At 36.0% G+C, this 7101-nt stretch overlaps 2 pseudogenes; one reads left to right on the top strand and one right to left on the bottom strand.

The window, feature by feature from the left end:
* Nucleotides 1-520: 520 nt before the first annotated feature.
* On the bottom strand, nucleotides 521-1857 carry LOC122591213 (annotated as a pseudogene).
* A 3723-nt stretch (nucleotides 1858-5580) lies between these two features.
* On the top strand, nucleotides 5581-7101 carry LOC122591324 (annotated as a pseudogene).

Here is a 7101-nt window from a genome sequence, read left to right as displayed (position 1 = left end):
ATCATTAATGGCATTCAAAACTGTATAGTTTTTTTTTTTTTCTTTTCCTTTTGTACCTGAAATCTATAAAATATATAGAAGGGTGATATATGAAAATGTAGAATATATAAGAGTATTTGTATAATTGTATGTTTGGAGGTAAAAATAAAATATAAAGGGTTTGTAAGCAATTGATATAACAAATGACTAGACGTATAAGAGCGTCTCAAAACATCTGTTACCATTGGAGATAGTTTTATAGATCTAGAAGTCACCTTGTCTTGCTAACAACTTTTTGCATGTCAGAATTATATTTCATATTGGCGTTCAAAATATAAAAACTAAAGTATACACTTGTTTAACGGCCAAATGACTAACAATAAGGTTGAGGTTAAAAAGATGGCTAACAGCCTAACATCCGTCACAACAAGATGACTACACTAATTAGTACCGGACTATATCCAAGTTGGAAATTAGAATCGCATAATATTGTTTAGTTAGTGCCAATTAATAATTTCAAGCAATATCGACAATTCAAATCTTACTTGAGACTTAATTTCACTAGAATTATTGGATTACTTAATACATATGCTTGACACAATACGATATATCATAGAAGAACTTAAACAAGGTATTATTACAATATTATCACATCTTGTTGTTAAACCAATAGACCCCTTCGCTTTTGTCATCGGCCTCAACAAAGAAGCACTCAGTAGCTTCTCTCCACATTGCTTTCACGATCGGGGTGTCGTCGAACTGATAGTACTCTCCCAAGATCGGTTTGATGGCTTTGGTGGCTTCCATGGCGTTATAGTGCGGAATGGTGAAGAACAGATGGTGGGCACATGTGTGTCCGTGATGTGGTGCAGGACCGTGTTCAAAATACCGTAATCCCTGTCGATGGTGGACAGAGCTCCCCTGAGCCAGTTCCACTCGGTGGAGTCGTAATGGGGAAGCGAGCGGTGGGTGTGGTGCAACCAAGTGATGACCACCAAAAACCCGTAAACAATGACCAAGGAGCAAAGTAGACCATCACTAGCCATGTAAAGCCCTGTGCCAAGCCCACTTTGTAAACCCCGTAACTTGCTACAAGAAGCCCGATATCGGTGAGCAGTATTTGAAACCGCTCACGGTCACTGTAAATAGGACTCTTTGGGTCAAAGTGGTTGGCGAATTTCTCGTACTTGCGACCAGATACATTGAAACAGACATACAACAACCAGCCTATGGTGCATAGGACGGTGAGCCTAAAGAGACGGCCCGGTGGGGTGTTGAGAACCCTGGCTGCGGCATTAAGGTTAGACTTCTTTTTGGGGACAAAAGACTCATCGTTCTCGAGTGACGCAGTGTTGGAATGGTGGCGACGGTGACTATATTTCCATGAGAAATAAGGGGCGAGCATGCCCGTGTGTAGTAAGTAACCGATGGTGTCGTTTAACCACGGGTAGTCACTAAAAGCTTGGTGACCACACTCATGACCAATAACCCACAAGCCCATTTGGACACTACCCTGGAGTATCCAATAAACCGGCCATGCTACGTATGCGAGCGGGCCAGAAAGGGGAACGATGTACGTGGCTGCAATGTAGTAAAACAAGAAGGAAAAAAAGAGGTCTACGAATAGGTAGGATGATGACTTGAGGAGGGACCGATTGAAACAGTGTGGTGGTATGGCTTTCTTTATATCGCCCAGAGTGAAGGGTGGTTTGGTCGACGGGGCTCGCTTTACTACTTCGCTGCCGGAGTTATCTCTCCCTGTTGCACGGCCACCGGATCCCATCTTAAGTTATTTTTCAGATCGGTTTTATTAGAGCCAAACTGGTTTAAGCAGCAGGCTCAGATCAAATGCAATGCCTCTGATGATCTAGATTGGTATGTTGGGCTTGGTATTTATATTGATTAAAGCTAATTATTTAGTAAACTAGACAACTTTTAAAATTTGGCCCACAACGTGTAATATAAATACTATAGTACTCCACTACTCCGTATCACACACAACCGTCTCCGAATCATAAAGCTTGGGTTCGACTCGAAATAAAATATGAGCCGAATAATAAAGTATAAAAATATATATTATTGTTTCGGAGATTATGTGGCGGCTAAGGAAAGATATTGCAAAAATCCAGAACCGAATAGGGGAATAAGATACTTAACGAGAAAACTCGATACTCGAACCCTTATGAGCCAGAAAGTTGAGCATGTATATCCTAACCCGACCTGTAACATATGTATATGCGTATATATACTAGTCATATGCTTGTGTAATGTGTTTGTATAGTGTCGACGGTGATGGTGACGGTTTCAGGTGCGGTGGTAGTAGAGGTGGCGGTGGTAGTTGGAGGATTGTTATCAATGTAAAGAATAATTGACGTAGAAAGGGGATATTTCAGTTTTTTATAAGTTGAAAGTAAAATGTTTCTAATTAAGTTCATTAAAAATATTATAGGTATTTCAAATATATAGTAACTTAGTTGAAAAATGATGAATAAAAAGAAACAGACATTTTCGGATTATTAATAACTTAGTTGAAAAAAATGAATGAAATTAAATATTTTATAATATAATAAAGATATCTTTTATATAAATAAACCAAGATTGTGATGACATCAATATTTTTTTAAGAAAATCTTATTTGACATCACTAGGCTTTTTTCTTATTATTTATTTAATTTTTATCTAACTAACTTATGACATCATATTTGAATTTTAATTTTTAGTCACTTCATTTAAAAGTTTTTAAAACTATCAAGCCTAATGTAAAATAAGCCTAATATATAATAACATCTTTTTAATGATGTAGTAAAAGTTAAATCTTCTCTTTTCATTATAGCAAAAATGATAACTTGCGACTAAAAATATAAACATTTTTACCTTACGGGTTTTTCTATGCTTCATTGTGATAACTAGCGAATTTACCCGGATTCAACCCGGGTGTTTTAATTAAAATCATAAAATTATAAAATATGCATGTAACTTTTGTTATTAATTATAAATTGATATGAAGATGATGAATTGAATAACATAATAGTTATAAAAAAAATTTCTTTGTTTCTAATAAAAGATTAGGAACTTTAAATAAGTATTTAGTGAGCTATTTTATTAAAAATATTGTAAATTATTTATGACATCATAATCAGTGACGGAGACAAGGGGGGCTGGGGGGTGCCAAGCCTCCCCCAACATGTGAAGATGCAATAGATATTGTATAATTTGGACGGAAATTTCATGAGATTTGTGTACTTTAGCCCCCTGCAATGAGTTCGAAAATGTCGGAAATTGAAAATTGTCGTCGCCTGAAAATAGAACTGTTAAAGATGAACACATGTGAATCTACAATTACTGGGCATCTGATGAATTGTTTATAGTTTCTTTGGTTATATTTTGCTATATATATCGAGATGGATTGTTTATAATGTATATAGTTTGATATGTGGGTTTGTGTAAGGAAGAAGACGACTAAGACTATGTGCCTATGTGTCTTTTTTTTCTTTCTAACTTTATTTTATCATTACCTTCATTTTAGTTTGTGATGTTTTTCTACGAGGTCATATTTTTAAGTAACTATATACAATATGTCTTTTTAATATGATATTTATATTTTTTTTGTTAACGTATTTTATCATCAATTAAATTAAATGGTTTTTTTACTTAATATTGCATAATGTGTCTTTTTTTCATCTATAACTTTTCTGGTTTTCAAACACTTTAATATAAGATAAAACCCTTTTTTTCGTAAAGAAAATGATATATCTACAACATGTTCATTTGTTGTGAATGGCAAAAAACTGTTGTAGATATATAACTTTCCTTTTTGTAAATTTTACTATAAAGTAATTATAAGTTTAAACTACATAATAAGTCATTATTAAATACTTTACTCATTAGAAATCACAAGAAATATCTTTCATCGTCCGGTCCCCGGCAACAGGAAATCCTAGCTCCGCCCCTGATTCATAATTAAAATAAAGACTCTTTAAGAAAAAATGTAGACTTGCCACATCACATTTTTTCTAAAAATACTTTTGAAATAAATATAGACATGTATTTACGAAACTTGTTTAGAATACCCGGGTTGAACCCGGGTTAATTAGCTAGTATATATAAGTCGTAAAGTTTGATGGCTGATTTGTTGCATATGTTAATGGTTACGAGAGTCTCAAACTTTAAATGCTAATTAAGTAATTATACATGTAGACAACCATTTGCATTAATGTCTTGTCGAAAACAAGGTAATTCACTAATTTGAAGACTGAACAGTACAATTAGCTTGAAGATATATATAGGAAAAAATTCGAATCAGGTTACGGGTATATTAATAAATAACGGGTCGGTTTTGAGTGAAATATCGGTTTTAAATGAATATTAAAACATTGCAAATAAAACTAAATAAAAGGAAATATAAAACTTAGAAAGGAAAATCTTTATACATATATATATATATATAATGAAACGATAACATATATAATATTAAATAATAAACAAAAAGGTGTGTAAGTGAGTTTTTTTATTTAATTTTGATCATTGTTACAATTTGTAACGATCCTAGTAAATTATATTACATATATAATTTTTTATATATGCTCCATTAAGCCTTTTAAAAAATCAGGTATCGACTAGTCGACCACTTAATCTCACAATTATAGCCCCGTGACCATTTTCCCAATGAAGGAAATGGGTATCGGGTCGAGTTTGGATACATTTTTTCTTTTTGGGTTTGAATATGACGTTACCACCCCAAACCTTCCCCATTATCATTCTTAGCTAAAGATGGAGATACAATTTGAGATGGTCTACTTGGTATGTTTTATATATGTTCGTGCAAGTTATCTTCATCTAAGTTTGTGTCCATTTAACCTTATTTCCGTGTCAAACATCACATATGTTTTTTTTTAAAGGTCAATTTCGTTGGAAACGTCGTGTCACGATTCGACAACGGAATGTCTAGCATACGCTATTTTAACCGGGTTCAAGCTAGAGAGCTCTCTCAAAGTAGAAATGTCTATTTCAAATATCCGATGGGGGAAGCCCCCTACTAATTCGCCTGAAGACACGACGATTAATAGGGGTAAACCCTGCCCATTTAGACTTGAACCTGAGTTACTGGGTATACCCAAGCCAGACCCTCATAAAGGGACAACCTATGTCTTCCCCAAAGTTTGAACACAAGACCTCATGAATGGAGGGATATCATTCAACCATTGAGTTAATGTTATTTTATTACTTGTATACTTATGCGTCTATACAAGTTTTATAATATATTGATGTATGAAAACATAATAATTTGATTACATTTTCTTATAATTCATAATTTGATTTTTAAGATTTTTTTAAACTAGAATTTTAGGTTACAGTCAAAATTAGAAGATAATACTATAATAGAAATGCATGAAGAATGTTAATAGAAAACAAGGTTGTGGTAGTTAGAGTGCAGTAGTGCACTATATGATTTTAATTTTGACACATCAACCGCCTGCAGCTCCCATGACTGGTCAAATATGGCTAAATATGCATTTTAATTGTTTATTTGCATATTATTATTATTATTATTATTATTATTAGGATATAATTATTGATATTTACCAATTGCCAATAGCAATATAAATAACTGAGGATACACTACAGATCCTATCAGCAGGGTGCAAAAATATCAAATATTGTTCTTTGGAGGACAGAAAATTGTGTGCATCCATTCTCCACCCACTGGTACTAAATCTTGACATATACTACAGTAATATGGATTAAACATATACATATATACTCTTTTTTTTTTTCTTCCTTCTGGTTCTTATATATAGTTAACAATTACATTTGCAGAGAAGAGAAGTTTGCAAGATGGGATCCGGTGGCCGTGCAACAGGGAGAGATAACTCCGGCAGCGAAGTAGTAAAGCGAGCCCCGTCGACCAAACCACCCTTCACTCTGGGCGATATAAAGAAAGCCATACCACCACACTGTTTCAATCGGTCCCTCCTCAAGTCATCATCCTACCTATTCGTAGACCTCTTTTTTTCCTTCTTGTTTTACTACATTGCAGCCACGTACATCGTTCCCCTTTCTGGCCCGCTCGCATACGTAGCATGGCCGGTTTATTGGATACTCCAGGGTAGTGTCCAAATGGGCTTGTGGGTTATTGGTCATGAGTGTGGTCACCAAGCTTTTAGTGACTACCCGTGGTTAAACGACACCATCGGTTACTTACTACACACGGGCATGCTCGCCCCTTATTTCTCATGGAAATATAGTCACCGTCGCCACCATTCCAACACTGCGTCACTCGAGAACGATGAGTCTTTTGTCCCCAAAAGAAGTCTAACCTTAATGCCGCAGCCAGGGTTCTCAACACCCCACCGGGCCGTCTCTTTAGGCTCACCGTCCTATGCACCATAGGCTGGTTGTTGTATGTCTGTTTCAATGTATCTGGTCGCAAGTACGAGAAATTCGCCAACCACTTTGACCCAAAGAGTCCTATTTACAGTGACCGTGAGCGGTTTCAAATACTGCTCACCGATATCGGGCTTCTTGTAGCAAGTTACGGGGTTTACAAAGTGGGCTTGGCACAGGGCTTTACATGGCTAGTGATGGTCTACTTTGCTCCCTTGGTCATTGTTTACGGGTTTTTGGTGGTCATCACTTGGTTGCACCACACCCACCGCTCGCTTCCCCATTACGACTCCACCGAGTGGAACTGGCTCAGGGGAGCTCTGTCCACCATCGACAGGGATTACGGTATTTTGAACACGGTCCTGCACCACATCACGGACACACATGTGGCCCACCATCTGTTCTTCACCATTCCGCACTATAACGCCATGGAAGCCACCAAAGCCATCAAACCGATCTTGGGAGAGTACTATCAGTTCGACGACACCCCGATCGTGAAAGCAATGTGGAGAGAAGCTACTGAGTGCTTCTTTGTTGAGGCCGATGACAAAAGCGAAGGGGTCTATTGGTTTAACAACAAGATGTAAAAATGGTAATAGTCGCATCTATATCTATATATATGTCATAATTAATGTTTGATGGTTAATTACATATTACCAGTACTATTAATTACCTGATCGAATTAATGTAATATTCATCTTTTGCATGCCAATGTGATGTATTATTGTTTTTATCTTA

The sequence above is a fragment of the Erigeron canadensis genome, chromosome 3 (genome assembly GCF_010389155.1).
Source record: "Erigeron canadensis isolate Cc75 chromosome 3, C_canadensis_v1, whole genome shotgun sequence".
NCBI classification, from domain to species: domain Eukaryota; kingdom Viridiplantae; phylum Streptophyta; class Magnoliopsida; order Asterales; family Asteraceae; genus Erigeron; species Erigeron canadensis.
This window is presented reverse-complemented; position numbering and strand designations above follow the sequence as displayed.